This window comes from Anabrus simplex, chromosome 2 (assembly GCF_040414725.1).
Source record: "Anabrus simplex isolate iqAnaSimp1 chromosome 2, ASM4041472v1, whole genome shotgun sequence".
Taxonomy (NCBI): domain Eukaryota; kingdom Metazoa; phylum Arthropoda; class Insecta; order Orthoptera; family Tettigoniidae; genus Anabrus; species Anabrus simplex.
In genome coordinates this window covers 282,286,424-282,303,784 of record NC_090266.1, presented here as the reverse complement: position 1 = coordinate 282,303,784, position 17,361 = coordinate 282,286,424, and the positions used below count along the sequence as shown (strand labels likewise).

Here is a 17,361-nt window from a genome sequence, read left to right as displayed (position 1 = left end):
AAGACTTCCAGCGCTGCTACCAAGAGTGGGAACGACGAATCCGCCGGTGTATAGCTGCCCAAGGGAGCTACTTTGAAGGGGATTACATTGTTGTTTGAAAAAAATAGAACTTTAGTTAGTATAATATCAGTCTCATTACTTTTCTCACACACATTGTATACCATACCCTGCAAATAATGTGCTGGTTTCAGTAAGTAGTCGCATAGTAGGAACAGGGGATGTTAATTGCCACTTGCCTTATGCACTTGCTTTGGAAGGAATCTCCACAATTGTCGGTGTTAATTTAAAAAATGTTCAATACAAACTTGAATAAAGTGATCACACTTGCTTCAGTTACCAACAGCGCTAATACTGGGAAAGAAAAAATTACTGTGATTCCACGAACACTTCCACAGAATTTGTGTAACCAAACAGTCGGAAGAAGCCTGGAAAAGGTTTTTCACATTTGAACTGTTACCTTTTCCTTTGTCATTGTTTAGTAAAGAAGACTTGCAGAAGGGGACTAAATTGTCCTTATTTTTTGCATTCACACCAACCACAGATGTTCTCGAAAGATAAAGTACCTTTGTAGTGGTAGATGGAAGTCATCTTCTACATACGTTTGTTTGGCAGTGGAATTTCAATTTCAGTGACACTACTAAGCGAAAGCTGGGTGGACTCAGGATATCTTATTCATAATGTAATGGTCATAGCGTCCGCCATGTCAACTGGCAGTGGGCCCGGCCCGGCACCATAAAGACCCTCCCGTTGTGCTTCAGCTGCGCCAATCACTAGCAGCTAGGCCAGCCCCACTCGCTTCTGCTCGCGGTCCGTAGCAGAGGAGTATGGAGATGACTCCACGATTAATCTGGAGTGTTACATCTCGTGATGTTCCTGGATCCATCCAGCATCCGGACGATTCTAGAAGAGCCAGCGCAGGTATATAAGAGAGGAACGACCGGCCTGGAGTCGGAGAGAGTTAGGCTGAGTTAGAAGCTGGTGTGGTTCAGTCGTGAGCGACTGCCAGTGTAGTGAAGTATGTGAACTGCCGTGATTATCGGCCCAGTGTGCTACAGTGCAGACTGTTGGCGAAGGAGAGACGTGTGGCCGTGCGACGCGGGACCTTGTGTGTGAGTGTAAAACTGTGTAGTGTGAGAACAAGTGAGAAACGAAGGGAGAGAGAGCGCGTAAACTGAGTGTGTGTTATGAGCAAAAGTTGTGTGTAGTCTTGTGTAGTTTTAATGCCTAGGTAATAAATATTAGTATTGAAGCTACCAGTCTAGTGTTAATTGATCCTACTACCCCGCCAACTCGTTACAATAAGTTAGAAGTAACAGACATGAAAGTAGCGAGAATGATTGCTGGTACAAACAAGTGGGATCAATGGCAGGAGGGTACTCGGAATGAGGAGATAAAGGCTAAGTTAGGAATTAACTTGATGGATGAAGCTGTGTGCATAAAATGGCTTCGGTGGTGGGGTCATGTGAGGTGAATGGAGGAGGATAGGTTACCTAGGAGAATGAAGAGAAGTATAGGAAGACCAAGACGACAGTGGTTGGACTCTGTTTCCAACAATTTAAAGATAAGAGGTATAGAACTAAATAATGAAGGTTCAGTAATACTGCCTTGAGAAATTCCCCTCTGAATTATTACAGGGTCAGATAAAGCTTCCCCTACTCTAATTCTCTGAGATCTATTTTCTAGAAATATAGCCACCCATTCAGACACCCTTTTGTCTACTCCAATTGCACTCATTTTGCCAGTAGACTCCCATAATCTATCCTATCAAATGCCTTAGGTCAATCTAATCCAATCCAATTGACCTCCTGAATCGAAGAAATCTGCTATGTCTTGCTGGAATCCTACAAGTTGAGCTTCACTGGATAACCTTTCTTAAACCTGAACTGCCTTCTATCGAACCAGTTATTAACTTTGCAAACATGTCTTATATAATCAAAAGAATGCTTTCCCAAAGCTTACATGCAATGCATGTAAAACTGACTGGCCTGTAATTTTCAGCTTCATGTATATCACCTTTTCCTTTATATACGGGCGTTACTATAGCAACTCTCTATTCATTTGGTATAGCCCCTTCATGCAAATAGTAATCAAAAAATACTTCAGATATGGTACTATATGTCAACCCATTGTTTTTAGTATATCCCCTGAAACCTTATCAATTCCAGTTGCTTTTCTAGTTCTTAACTTTTGTATCTTAATGTAAATGTCATTGTTATCGTGGGTAAATTTTAATACTTCTTTAGTATTAGTCACCTCCTCTATCTGGACATTATCCTTATAACCAACAATCTTTACATACTGCTGACTGAATACTTCTGCCTTTTGGAGATCCTCGCACACACACTCCCCTTGTTCATTAATGATTCCTGGAATGTCCTTCTTGGAACCATAAAATGTATGGATTTTGCGTTATTTTACAGTTCTACGGATGAACGACGTTATTGTGCGGATTTTGAATATCTGCTTGGTTTCTCTTTCTGCGGTCAAATCGGATTTGTTTGACTTTCGATAGTAGTTGGTAATACGAGATGCTGTGTTGGAAATACGACCGGTAAATGTATTGATAATCACATTATCTATTTTCACCAGGCTTTTGTCACCTGTTCGACCTCAACTGCTACTTCATTCAATCAGATGTTTCCGAACAAGTGGCAGGCTGCAATTTTGATGAAAAGAAATCCATGAAAAGTAGCAGGCTGTAAATTTATACAAAACAATTTTAGTAACTGTGTCGTGCTTCGTAGCAGCTGAAAGGCTTTGTTTGTGTGCATATGTAACATTGGTGGTAGTTCTGAAACTCGTGGAATTGTGTGACAAATTTCTAAGTGATTTAGTATTTTTAGTGGTGTTTGCAGTGAGTTACTAAGAAACGATACTATCATTCTTTTCGTGAGGCATATTCTGCTTAATTTCCTTGTTTTATACGATCACGGAAAGTGTTCCCAGTGTAAAGTGAAAACAGATGAGCACTCATCAAGGTGTAACTTCGTGTATTTAATTTCAGGATTGATCATAACATATACAGTAAAACCTCGATGCATTATTTTTCAGGGGGCAGGGGGAAAATGACGACGGATGTGGGGAAACTATAATTGCGGGCAACATAAAAATAGGGGGAAAGCAAAATAATAAAGTACGGTTACTGTATTGGGACATTTTTGTTATGTAAATATATTATTATTATTATTACTACTATAAGAACAACAATAATGGCGCGTGGCCTCCGAAGCCAGGTGCATGTCTTTCGAGTTGTCGTGTGATAGGCGATCTACGGGCAATTCAAAATGCGGCCCTACCTAAGATGAATTCTATTTTTTAATTTGGCAGACAGATAGCCCCGAACCGTTGGAATTAGCCAGGAAAAGTTAAAATCCTTGACCCAATCTAGGCTCCTTGAACCAAAGGCGAACATGTGCTAACCCTTTAGCACATACTATACACAACGGTATCAAAATATTACAACCATGATATAGGCCTACGAGGTGAAAATAAAAAGCGTGATTTTTACGCAGTTTCGTTTCACTTTTCTTTACACATTTCATAATAATTGAAAACCTTTAAGTTCAGTTCTCTTATTGCAAATTAAATATTTATATGGATATTCAAGGCGATAACCTGTATTTAGGAAAAGATTCCGTAGACCCTTTGTGAATGATAGGTTAGATACACAACATGGCGCGGCTCCCGCAGCTCAGCTGAGACGTCACAGAGGTTAGAAATTCAACGTGGCGCATCTCTAATGATGTCACAGCGGCTTGAGCGAAGCTCCCAACTTAGGAACTAGTTAAAAGACTATAGGCTATCAGGAAAGATTATTGGTCTGGCTTGTAACAAGACTATTGGGCAGAGGGCAACAAAGCAGTCAACAGGCCTCTAGCATCCCACACACTCCACAAGGTGACGCGATTAATCACCCTGTGAGTAATTAAAACAAATCCGGCGCACTGTGCTATTTTCTCTTTTTGTCAACAAAGTTGTTAGCCTTAGCCAGGCTATACCAACTCAGAAATTGGTGGCAAGTTTGAGTTTTACACTGTCTACGTTTTAATTCTTGTAAATAAGAATACTTTCTAGGGGTCAAGGAGAAGTGTTGGCGCCACGAGGCTCATAGTGAGGTTGCGCGTAAATAACCTGTGCACAGCACTCCAGCCTACAAGATCCTTGTTCAAGACTAGAAACTCCAAATCGCTCGTTCATTCTCGCAACAGGTTGCCGCTATTATATGCTCAGCGTATTGAGCAGTCCCTCTACATTCAAAAAAATGTTGCATATATTTTTCTTATGTACAAATGATCAATGCGGGGAAAATTGTGACCGAGGACAAATAATTTTTCGATAATTGATGCGAAAAAACATAGTTCGAGAAATGATGAATGCGGTAAAATTGGTTTATATGGAACATTTTTGGACCGAATAAATTCAACGATGAATACGGGAAAACGACAGTTCCGGGAACAATGCATCGAGGTTCTACTGTATTTGACTTGTATTCGTATTGTTTATAAAATTCCCCCCTTCTTTGCCGTCCTTTTTCATTATGTCCCAAGGCTGTTACGCATGCGCCTGTTAAAAATTTTCTGTTAAGGATCTTCCGGATTTCTTTTTTTGAAAATTGGCAGGTATGCCTTCCATTTTTCACTAAGATTTGTATGACCCCCAATTATTCTTGCCATCATGTTATCCTTAGCTGACTTCTTTGCTAGATTCAATTTCCTAGTAAGTTTGTTCAATTTCTCCTTACTTCCACAGCTATTTTTAACTCTGTTTCTTTCCAACCTGCACCTCTTTCTTAGTCTCTTTACTTCTCTGTTATAATATAGTAGATCTTTACCATTCCTTACCACCTTTAAAGCCCCATTCACAATGCAAACGTAATGTAAACTTAAAATTAACGTTAACATAGAATTTATCGGTCATGTTAACTGACAGAAACATTCACAATGCGCCGACGTAAACTTAACTGCGAGTCCACAAAATTAAGGGATTGCAAACTCCAAGCTCTTGCGGTTAATTTTATGTTAGGTTTAAGAACCAGCCAGTCGGAGCTGACATAAACATTGTATTTTGTGTGCCATGTAATGACTTATTTCGAAGAAACACTTGTAATTCTCCTTCAAAATAATCTTTGTGTGTATGTGTGATAAAAGAAAAAAGAATTACGAAGATGCTGTGCCGAAAGAGAATACCTGGAAATAATTATGCTGTAGCAATGAAATCTGATGGTAAATGGTGGGAGGCAAGCTCACAGCGCTGGCGACCGGGCGAGAGACAGTCCCTGTCATAGATAAAACAGTGTCGCTATACATTTCTTAACATTATGACAGACTACTAGTTTGCGAAAATGAGATCGTCCAAACATCTCATCGGAGTGTGATAGCTGGGAGCATAGATGTTGTTAAAGGAGACCTTACACTTATTTTTATTAGGAAAGGGGAATCAAATCGTAAGATAGCGTCAAACAGTTCAGGTTTCATTTGCATGTATAAAACGAACTGATGAAGGACATTTCTTACAGTAGATTACCGAAATGGCGATGAGGTTTGATGCGCTAGCGAGTGGTTGACTGTTCCAAGAGCTCTGTGTTATCTCAGTGATAAAGTAGTTAATAATTGTAGAAATTTGCCAGATTTTGTGTGTGTGTGATACATTTAGCTCCACAAATAATTGTGTTTAGTGTGTGTTTGTAGTAATCTGCAATTAGTGACATTTCTTTACAGTTTTCACACTGAGTAGTTCCGTAGGCGTTCGCTAGATTACAACCTGTAATTTATGTCTGCGTGAAAGAAGAGTAAATTAAAACTGTTCAGAAAGATATAACAGTGCGAAATTTTGTTTCTAGTTGCAAAAAGAGGCATTTGTCATGCACCTTTTTCCCTTTTTTTAGGACCTTTATACCTTTCTCCCCCAACCATTCCCATAATCCCCTTCCCCCCCACTTTTTTTTTTTTTCTTCCAAGTTTAATTCCAATTAATTCTATAAGATTTCTAATCAATATAAAATATTTAACTTTCAGTTAACGTCTCCTCAGATTGGTGTGTACATGCGAACAGTGAGCCTACCTCTTTCATTAAACACCATGCAGGAGTTTGAAAGCACACCTGCAACAATGTAAAATAATTTTGTGTTCAACGAAACCTCTTTCTCTCGCTTTACTGCTATAATGTAGCCCGTCATAATGCAATTGACAATGAGTGATTCTATCCCACCAAAATCAGTAGTCTGTTTGTGAATGTGAGTTTTTTGCTGTGAGAGACATCATCTGTTTGCATGGACGGCAAGACTGGTGACGCAGATATGTCGGCAACTGCACCCGCGTAGTTCCGAGAATTGAGACTGGGTTCTGCTGAAAGCTACTAGAAATCGCTGAGACTGTAGTTCCTGCATGAATGAGCACATTCTGGCAACTGTCACGGTGTTTTAGGAGTGTGTGGACAGCAAGTGAGCGAGTGAGTGCAAGAGTGAGTTGTGTGATAGTCGCATTGAGTTAGCAAGTGAACTAGTGTTAGCACTTTGTTACATTACTGAACGAGTGTGCTACTAAATTTTACCATGCCAAAGGTGTCCAGTGCCCAATTTATTGCTCTGGCTTATGAATTCAAACAAGATTTCATAGACACTGATGGAACTTCATGCGATTTACTATTTGTGATTCAAGAATTTTGTTAGAGGAAAAAAAAACCAGCGAGATCGCATCAAACAACACATTTCCAGCTCTAAAAATCAAATGAATAAGACTTCAAGCAAACAAATCGCGGCAACCTCTATTACGAAATGCGTTTCAACAGAGTTCTTCAAAAAGCCAAAATTTGAAGGAATTAAACATTGATGTGTGTGCAGCTCTTACACAAACAGGAATTCAACTCATTAAGGGATTTCTTGAAAAATACACAAAGATGTCAATGGCCGATGACAGTACTTTAAGAAAAAATAACATAAAGCCTGTTTACCGACAAACCATACAAAGAATCAAGGAGGTGTCCGATTGCGATTTGGGAATCATTGTGGATGAAACCATAGACTCGGAACGATATGTTTCGAACATTTTAGTTTTTCCCTTCTTTTCTACATGGAGCCTCTGAATATTAGTTCCTAATTAGCATCAACCTCTAAGATCTTTTGCTACCATGTTCTTCCTTCATTCCCACCTAGATATACCTGCTCCCTTCACAAAGCTGCAGGTTGTTCTTATTGGGTCGTCTTGGATTTTTTTCTCTCTTCGCCTGGTAGTCCTAGAGTGGAGAGTCTGATTCTACCCAGTGCCTCGCATTCAAAAAGTATGTGTTCAGCTGATTCCTCTGCTTCATTCCATTTCCTGCATATATTGTCTCTTATTACTCCAATTCTGTGTAGGTGTTTTCTCAGATGGCACTGTCCTGTCAACAGTCCTACTACCCATCTTATATTTACTCTGCTGAGTTTCAGCAGTTCTTTAGTATGCTTCTTGTTTGGTCCTGTTATCAGTTCCTTTGCAAGCCTGCATCCTGGAGTATTTTTCCAGTTCTCCATTTGTTTCTTTTGTACCCATTTTCCTATGTGGTGTCGTGCTTGTCCATAGGAAATCCCGCGTACAGGTTCTGGGCCTACAAAATGTGTTTCTGCCCCATTCCTGGCCAGATCCTTCTATACCTGCATGCCCTGGTACCCATATTATTTTGACAATGTTGTACGTGTATTGAGAGCTTCAGGAGAAGTGAATGGCAATACCAGACAATTCTGGATATTATCTGGATTGCTTCTAGTGCCTTAATGGCCGCTTGGCTGACCGTAAAATTAAAATGTTCTTATTCCTATAGTTCATTTTCAGATTTTCCTCAAGACATGTTGTGATAGCTATCATTTCAGCTTGAAAGACTGTAGTATGTTTGCCCAGGCTCATCTGGATTGATCTGTCAGGACTTCCCCCGTTGATCCCTCCTCCTGTGCCATTCCCAGTCTTTGAGCCATCAGTCAACCATACTATATCTTCTTTTTCAGTATTCCATTTGTTGATATCCCAGTCTTCTTTTTATATTATCTGAGTCTCAAACAGTTTTCAGAGTTGTACTTTGGTATCATATGATCAGAAGGCATGTGTGGAACTTCCTCTGTTATTACTCTGTTCATTTTACACTGTCCTAGATTGGGTCTTTGTGCATTCCAGCACTCTTGATTATGCCAGTCTATATGAACTCATACTAGCCTGTCCTTTCATGAAATTGCAACGTGATGGAAGGTCTAGTAAAGTATTCAAGGCTTCTGTCGGCGTAGTTCTCATAGCCCCAGTTATGGCTATGCATGCCATTCTCTGTAGGCCATCCAGTCTACTACTGACTTTTCCTTGGCTTACTTTATCCCACCAGATGATTGCAGCATATGCCCCATGTCTTCCTGACGGTTCTTTTACATGCATACAGCAAGTTCTTGGTCCGGATTATGTTCCTTTCTATATGTGGATTCCGGGTTAGATTTTTATCTAACACTACACCTAGATGAAGTGCCTGTTCTTCCATATATATATCTTGCCCAAAGAGCTTCAGTGATCTCTATTCCTCTAATTTTCTCCTTCTTGTAAAAGGGACCGGAGTTATCTTGTTCGGGTTGACTAATAGTTGTTCTTCCCGATACCAATTCTCCACAAGGTTAAGTGATCGTTGCATGAGGTCCTGGATAACACTCATCACCTTACCTTGTACCACAATCACTAGGTCATCTGCGTATCCTTGCATATAAGAACCTTGTTCGTTGAGCCTAGCTATGATTTTGTTCACCACGAAGTTCCACAGCAGAGGAGAAAGAACTCCTTCCTGAGCACAGCCTCGAGCGACCCTAACCATCAGCGTTTCTTCAAACAGGGTTGCTTTTATCTGCCTTCTGTCTAACATGGATTTAATCCTTTTGACAACGGTTTTACTCACTTTGCTCTTTTCCAATGTTTTGATCATAGTCATAGGTTGTATTGCTGAAGGCTCCTTCTACGAGGTGTGTTCAAAAAAAGACCGAACTTTGTAAATTGCGCGCAAACCGCAACATTGAGCGAGTTGTGACTGTGGCGGCGCCTAGCGGTAGCTTCTGACAACTGACCGCTGCTTTCCGCATTCCATTGCCTGCATTATCAGTTGAGTTAGAGCCTCTGAAGTGATTGCGTGTGTCACATGTTCGTCGAATTCTATAATGAAACAGCTTGAGGAACAACGCGTGTGCGTGAAGTTCTGCTTCAAAGTTGGGAAAACGTTTGTGGAAACACTGGAGATGAGACGTGGGTGTACGGTTACGATGTCGAAACCAAAAGGCAATCATCATAGTGGGTGGGGAAAGGTTCTCCTCGACCGAAAAAAGCACGAATGAGTCGTTCAAACATCAAGGTGATGCTGATTGTGTTTTTTTTATTGGAAGGGCATTGTCAGACTTTTTCTTATTCCCCAAATTGAAAACCACCTTGAAAGGACATCGTTTCCAAGACATTGAAGAGATCAAGGAGAATGCGACGAGGCAACTTCGCGCCATCAAAGAAAGTGCATTCCAGGAAACATTCCAAAAGTGGAAGAAACGTTGGCAACACGCTGTTGATAGTGCAGGGGACTATTTTGAAGGGGACAGTCTGTGAAATGATGTAAGCTACATAATAAAGTTTTTCTAGCCAGAGTTCGGTCTTTTTTTGAACACACCTCGTATATCTAGAAATGCTGCCAGTGCAATTTCTCTATATTCTTGGCTTTCCTCTAGTTTACAAACCAACTGGTGGAGTGCTACTTCAGTGGATCTGCCAGGTCTCTATGTCAACTGATTTTCATGTAACGTTGAGTTCATTTGCACCGTTCTTCTGATATATTTATCCAGAATTTTCTCCATTGCTTTCAGCATGAAGGAGATTAAACATAATGGTCTGTATGCTTTGGCTTGGGCATAATTTGCCCTTCCATTCTTAGGTATGAATACTGCTTTAGCTTCAGACCATAATTTTGGCAAGTACCCTAAAGCTAGACTAGCTCTGAAAAGGTCCGTCAGGGCATTGATGAGTATCTCCCGTCCTTCCTGTAGGAGTATCGGAAATATCTCATCTGGCCGCAGAGCCGTTATAGGATGAAACGTGTCGATTGTCCATTTTACATGGTTATGTTTTATTATTCTGTTGGCAGAGCTCCAGTCTGCTTTTCGAGCTAGGGTCTCTGTTCCAACAGTTTCTTCTTCTGCATTTCCTTAGCCTCAGGAAAGTGACATGCCATTAGTATCTCCAGCGTGTCCCTCTCCGCCTGAGTAAATGACCCATCTGGTTCCTCCAGTGTTCCTACTTCATTTATATGGGTTGCTTTCAGAACCTTCTGGAGCCTTGCTGTTTCAGTGTGTGATTCGTCTTTCTCACAGAACAGTCTCCAAGATTTTCTTTCTGATTTCCGTATCTCTAGGTTATAATCAAGTGAGTTTCCTATGATATATGTCTTGCATACCTTTTCTAGATGATATTCTATACAACATCCTAACCTCTTTTTCATTTTGACTAGTTTGTTGTTCCACCACCTTACTTTTTTGGTGTTTTTCTTTTCTTTGAGAGGGCAGTTTTCATGGAATGAGTCTATAATGACCTCTTCTAATAGTTCCACTGCCTCATCCAATTCTTTGTCCTTTCACGTTAGTTGGAATTTTTTGTACAGCCTTCCCTAGAACTTCTCTGTATCTGTCAGCTCTTTTTGGGTCTCTGTACATCTCAATCCCACATAGTCTCGCATCTATTGCAAACTGGATGTGCTGGTGGGTTGCTTTCAGAACCTTCTGGAGCCTTGCTGTTTCAGTGTGTGATTCGTCTTTCTCACAGAACAGTCTCCAAGATTTTCTTTCTGATTTCCGTATCTCTAGGTTATAATCAAGTGAGTTTCCTATGATATATGTCTTGCATACCTTTTCTAGATGATATTCTATACAACATCCTAACCTCTTTTTCATTTTGACTAGTTTGTTGTTCCACCACCTTACTTTTTTGGTGTTTTTCTTTTCTTTGAGAGGGCAGTTTTCATGGAATGAGTCTATAATGACCTCTTCTAATAGTTCCACTGCCTCATCCAATTCTTTGTCCTTTCACGTTAGTTGGAATTTTTTGTACAGCCTTCCCTAGAACTTCTCTGTATCTGTCCCTGTTAGCTCTTTTTGGGTCTCTGTACATCTCAATCCCACATAGTCTCGCATCTATTGCAAACTGGATGTGCTGGTGGGGTGCCAATGATGGTTCCTCCAGCACCTTCCAGTCTTCAATAAAGTTTGCAATATGTGTAGTGGTTAGTGTAATGTCTATTACCTCCCTACGATTTTCATTTATAAATGTAGGCTTGTTTCCTAGATTTAGTATCGTCAACTCGGTTCCAGTAATAAACTCTAGTAAAGACTCACCTCTTGCATTGCAGTTCGTGCTGCCCCATGCCGTGTGGTGTGAATTTGCATTTGCTCCAAGGACTAAGTGTTCACCTTTCCTCTTTGCATTGCAAATGAGGTTCTCAACTTCTTCTGATCAAGGCAGATTAGTTGAGTAATATGGGAGCTATGCAGAGCCTACGGTTATTTCTCTGGGTCCCTCCTAATTTCAAAGTTTAATCTGGTTCACGGTTAAGTTCCGTGAGCAGTGTTCTTGCAACATAAAACATTTTAATTTCTTGTTCACAAGAAGACATGTTCTGGGTATTTCTGATGTATCGTGCATCAGCTTACCTCCAGATTCCACCACTCCAGCTACTCTGCCCTTGACTACCCATGGCTCTTGAATAAGGGCCACGTCAATAGCCTCAGACTTAAACTTCCTGGCGAAATTGGTCACAGCTGCTTTTTTATGCTGAAGATGGCGAAATTGGTCACAGCTGCTTTTTTATGCTGAAGATTTCCTAACATATTATTCTTGAAAATTGACGTTATAAGGTCAAATAAAATATTTGATTTCTCTGATATATCATTAAGACTGAAATTGGGGTTAAAATATGGGTCCAAGTGGATAAAACAACTTTCCGTGATGTTGCGAGGGGGCCTTTATTAAGAACTTTGAAAATTTTCATGTCCTGATCTATGTCTGTGAACTTAAGGTTGAAATCTTCTATGTGCTGCCCCATGGCCGAAAACCTGTTATATTTTGGAGCATTGACATGCTCCAGGCATCTCTTGTTAACTCCTTCTGGTTTGTCTGACATAAGAAGATTCACAATCATTGCAATTAAGCCTTGTTGTTTGAGTCATCAGTCCATAGACTGGTTTGATGCAGCTCTCCATGCCACCCTATCCTGTGCTAACCTTTTCATTTCTACGTAACTATTGCATCCTACATCTGCTCTAATCTGCTTGTCATATTCATATCTTGGTCTACCCCTACCGTTCTTACCCCCTACACTTCCTTCAAAAACCAACTGAACAAGTCCTGGGTGTCTTAAAATGTGTCCTATCATTCTATCTCTTCTTCTCGTCAAATTTAGCCAAATCGATCTCCTCTCACCAATTCGATTCAGTATCTCTTCATTCGTGATTCGATCTATCCATCTCACCTTCAGCATTCTTCTGTAACACCACATTTCAAAAGCGTCTATTCTCTTTCTTTCTGAGCCAGTTATCGTCCATGTTTCACTTCCATACAATGCCACGCTCCACACGAAAGTCTTCAAAAACATCTTTCTAATTCCGATATCAATGTTTGAAGTGAGCAAATTTCTTTTCTTAAGAAAGCTCTTCCTTGCCTGTGCTAGTCTGCATTTTATGTCCTCCTTACTTCTGCCATTGTTAGTTATTTTACTACCCAAGTAACAATATTCATCTACTTCCTTTAAGACTTCATTTCCTAATCTAATATTTCCTGCATCACCTGCCTTCGTTCGACTGCACTCCATTACTTTTGTTTTGGACTTATTTATTTTCATCTTGTACTCCTTACCCAAGACTTCATCCATACCATTCAGCAACTTCTCGAGATCTTCTGCAGTCTCAGATAAAATAACAATATCATCGGCAAATCTCAAGGTTTTGATTTCCTCTCCTTGGACTGTGATTCCCTTTCCAAATTTCTCTTTGATTTCCTTTACTGCCTGTTCCATGTAAACATTGAAAAGGAGAGGGGACAAACTGCAGCCTTGCCTCACTCCTTTCTGGATTGCTGCTTCTTTTTCAAAGCCCTCGATTCTTATCACTGCAGACTGATTTTTATACAGATTGTAGATAATTCTTCGTTCTCGGTATCTGATCCCTATCGTCTTCAGAATCATAAATAGCTTGGTCCAATCAACATTATCGAATGCCTTTTCTAGATCTACGAATGCCATGTACGTGGGCTTGTCTTTCTTGATTCGATCCTCTAAGATCAGACGTAAAGTCAGGATAGCTTCACGTGTTCCTACATTTCTTCTGAAGCCAAATTGATCTTCTCCCAACTCAGCTTCAACTTGTTTTTCCATTCTTCTGTAAATAATACGTGTTAAAATTTTGCAGGCATGAGATACTAAACTAATGGTGCGGTAGTTTTCACACCTGTCAGCACCGGCTTTCTTGGGAATAGGTATAACAACATTCTGCTGAAAATCTGATGGGACTTCTCCTGTCTCATACATCTTGCACACTAAATGAAATAACCTTGCCATGCTGGTTTCTCCTAAGGCAGTCAGTAATTCAGAGGGAATGTCATCAATTCCAGGTGCCTTGTTCCTATTGAGGTCACTCACAGCTCTGTCAAACTCTGACCTCAAAATTGGGTCTCCCTTTTCATCAGCATCAACAGCCTCTTCATGTTCCAGAACCAAATTATCTACATCTTTACCTTGATACAACTGTTGGATATGCTCCTGCCATCTTTCTGCTTTGTCTTCTTTCCCTAGAAGTGGTTTTCCATCTGAGCTCTTAATATTCATACACCTAGATTTCCTTTCTCCAAAGGTTTCCTTGATTTTCCTGTATGCAGCATCTACCTTTCCCAGGACCATACAGCCTTCGACATCCTTGCATTTCTCCTTCAGCCATTCTTCCTTAGCTGCCTTGCACTTTCTATCCACTTCATTCTTTAATCGCCTGTATTCTTTTCTGCCCTCTTCATTTCTAGCATTCTTGTATTTTCATCATTCATCAATCAGGTCTAGTATCTCCTGAGTTATCCACTGATTCTTAGTTGATCTTTTCTTCCTTCCTAACATTTCTTCAGCAGCCCTACTGACTTCATTTTTCATGACTCTCCACTCTTCCTCTATAGTGTTTCCTTCAGCCTTTTCATTTAGTCCTTGTGCAACATGTTCCGTGAAACAATCCCTCACATTCTTTTCTTTCAACTTGTCTAGATCCCATCTTTTTGCATTCTTTCCTTTCTTCAATTTCTTCAACTTCAGATGGCATTTCATGACCAACAAGTTGTGGTCAGAGTCCACGTCTGCTCCTGGGAAAGTTTTGCAATCCAACACCTGGTTTCTGAATCTCTGCCTAATCATAATGAAGTCTATTTGATACCTTCCAGTGTCTCCAGGTCTCGTCCACGTATACAGCCGTCGTTTGTGGTGTTTGAACCAAGTATTGGCAAGGACTAAATTATGATCAGTGCAGAATTCAACCAGACGACTTCCTCTTTCGTTCCTTCGTCCCAATCCAAATTCTCCTACTGTACTACCTTCTCTTCCTTGGCCTACCACTGCATTCCAGTCTCCCATCACAATTAGATTCTCGTCACCTTTTACATATTGTATTAAATCTTCTATCTCCTCATATATTCTTTCAATTTCTTCATCATCCGCTGAACTAGTAGGCATATAGACCTGCACTATTGTGGTGGGCATTGGTTTGGTGTCTATCTTGACGACAATAATTCTTTCACTATGTTGGTCGTAGTAGCTTACCCGCTGCCCTATTTTCTTATTCATTATTAAACCAACTCCTGCATTTCCTCTGTTTGATTTTGTGTTGATAATTCGGTAGTCGCCTGACCAAAAATCTTGTCCTTCCTGCCAACGTACTTCACTTATGCCAACTACATCTAACTTTAGCCTATCCATCTCCCTTTTCAGATTCTCTAACCTACCACAACGATTCAAACTTCTAACATTCCACGCTCCGACTCGCAGAATGTCAGTATCCATTAAGCCTATAAACACCCTTATTTAGAAAACTAGTTGTTGTTAATAGAGTTAGCATTAATGTATGCATTTCTGTTGTTAGTCTTCAAGGCTATTTTTACGTAGTGTTTCTTATGTTCTATGACTTTTTTAAATGCTATTTGTTCGGGGTGTTGACCCATGTGGATCTTTTGTCCCTGCTGGCACCATGTTGTATGAACCTGCATGTAATTGGAATGGCGGTAGTGTGGAATTTTGTGTATGAGAAAGGAAGATTAAGGACGTCACAAACACCCAGTCCATAGGCCAGGGATATTAATCATTACAATTAAAAACTCTTGACCCGGCCGGGAATCGAACCCAGTGACGCCGGGTGACAGGCGGACGCGTTGCCCCCTACACCACAGGGCCGGGCTATGTTCTTTGATAATCCTGTTTGTTGTTAAACTTGAAAGTAGAGGAGAAAATGTTACTTGATTTGTCTTTGACTTTGAGGGCCAATGTTTTGTTTGTTTGTTTGTTTGTTTGTTTGTTTGTTTGTTTGTTTGTTTGTTTGTTTGTTTGTTTGTTTGTTAATTATCTTTCTATGAAGTAGCTGTTGTAACCGTTTGACTATGCTGCGGATGGTATTTAATTCATTTTTAAGAACCCTTTTTGACAACGGGATGTTAAAAAGCTTGGTGTACCATGCTATGGTAAGCTGGTCGTTTGTGGACTAGGGGGTGTGTGGAATCTTGGTGAATTGTGTTGACTGTGTGGATTTTGTGAATATCCTGTAACTCAGAGAACCAGGGTGTGGAAAGCGGTGCAGGTACTGGTTGAACAGTCTACCCTCCCCTTTCTTCAGGAATTGCACACGCTGGTGCTTCTGTTGACTTATGATGTTTAAATCCAAATAGTTAATTTTTAGTCCAGTCTCAGATTCTAATGGAACGTAACACTTTTAATGGGCGTACTGCTTTCCTAGTTGTGGACGGTGCCCGTATCCCATACGGGCATGATTTTCACGCATGTTTATATTAAGCTGCACATATCCCATACAGTTCCAATTCCTTGCTTGAAGGTAGTCGTTTATCTAGTGTTGACTACAATGCAGTAGTAATCAGGAAGTTCAAACTGAAATGATAGAACGTGTAGTTTCTCCTTGGCGTAATCTCTACCGAAGCATTCGATGTGCCGGCACATATTTCACATTGTTAGCTGTGTTAATGTACACGCTGGCTCAATGATTCTGACGTTTTGGATATTTTATCGAGAGAAGCGGGTTCAGAAATAAATGACAGTGATGAAGACTCTGTTTGCGAACAAGGTAACATATCAAGCGATAGTTCGGGCAAGGTTTTTATCTGCTACGTCAGTTTCGAAGAAAAGCTTTTGGCTGCATTATTTTACTCAGCGTACGAACGATAGAAATACTTCACCTCTCCAGAAGTTTGGGCTTTTTTTTTTTCCCGTTTAGACAAAGAGACATAGGCTGATGATTCACCTGTACCGTGAAAAGGATGTAGATGGTGGTGCAAGGAATACAAGGTTGGACTCTGCATAGCCCAGTGTTTTCAGGACTGCTGTACCAAAATAAACTATACCTAAATAGGAAAATTTTGTATTTCAAATGTAATTGTGCTTATTTGAGGCTTGAGTAGCCACGTTAAGTAATTCATTTTTATTGTTTGAGCAGGCTCATTGGTATAGCTTGAATGCACAAGTTTCCTTTTCTGTACATTTTTTGTGTTTTTCATAAAACATAATTAAAAAGTAATTTAATTATACTAGTTTTATGAAAAGTGTGTAAATGTTGCCACATATTGAGAAGTATGTTGATGCTTTTGAGGAAAAATCTCCTGTGTCAGAAAAGTTTGGAATTATAAAAAGTTTTGTAAGAAATGATCTGCTCCCAGCACAGTTGGGATTCATGCGTTCTGTTTCCCTTGAACTGGAACAGTATCTGAATATCAGAGTCATGATCTTCTTTTGCCTTTTATGTTCTCTGATCTGAGTACTACGTTTGAATACCTGCCGGAAGAGATGTAAAGAACCAGGTTTTAGAATCAGTAAATACTAGTAAGAAACTTCTCTCGATTGATTTGAAGAAAATAGAAAACCTCAAACCCTTCCATCCTGTTAACATTGGATTTGCAGCCTCAGCAGCTTTAAAAGGTAAGGGAATAAGAGATGTAAAAGTTCTTATATTCTGTGGGGACTGCAGAAAATTTATTGTTGATATTTGTATGAAGGTTTTTGTCAAAATCCCTCTTCCTTTCAAGTTTGTTAGAGGTGCCAGCAGCTTCAGTCGTGCAATTATTACCAATTGGGAACATGCATCATTTTCAAAAA

General features: G+C 40.1%; 1 protein-coding gene across 1 annotated transcript in view; it reads left to right on the top strand.

Moving 5' to 3' along the window:
* The window catches only part of LOC136863513 (ubiquitin carboxyl-terminal hydrolase 15), a 463,080-nt gene that overhangs the window by 83,473 nt on the left and 362,246 nt on the right, over positions 1-17,361 (top strand). The window lies entirely within an intron of this gene.